At 61.6% G+C, this 216-nt stretch overlaps 1 long non-coding RNA gene across 1 annotated transcript in view; it reads right to left on the bottom strand.

The window, feature by feature from the left end:
• The window catches only part of LOC107181872, a 4,360-nt gene extending 4,183 nt beyond the window's left edge, over positions 1-177 (bottom strand). The window contains exon 1 of the long non-coding RNA XR_001512584.1: positions 28-177. This is a non-coding gene — a long non-coding RNA (uncharacterized LOC107181872). The remainder of the gene's footprint in view (positions 1-27) is intronic.
• Positions 178-216: the final 39 nt, after the last annotated feature.

Raw genomic sequence — 216 nt, 5'->3', positions numbered from 1 at the left:
GTTGTGGGGGAAGGGTCGGCTGCTCACCTAGAGCCATCATGCCACCGTCTTCCTTTTGGAGGCCGACCCCGGAGCCTTCCATCAGTCCCGAGGGGCCCACATCGCTGGTCCCTGAAATGAGACACCACGTTCTGAGTTGAGACACCCGAGCGATGGCCGTGATTTTTCGCCCCCTCTGTCCCCACTCCACCTTCCACCACTCACCGAGTCCCGTCA

This window comes from Myotis davidii, unplaced genomic scaffold (genome assembly GCF_000327345.1).
Source record: "Myotis davidii unplaced genomic scaffold, ASM32734v1 scaffold10254, whole genome shotgun sequence".
NCBI classification, from domain to species: domain Eukaryota; kingdom Metazoa; phylum Chordata; class Mammalia; order Chiroptera; family Vespertilionidae; genus Myotis; species Myotis davidii.
Note: the sequence above shows the minus strand (reverse complement) of the source record. Positions and strands in the feature narration are given on the sequence as shown.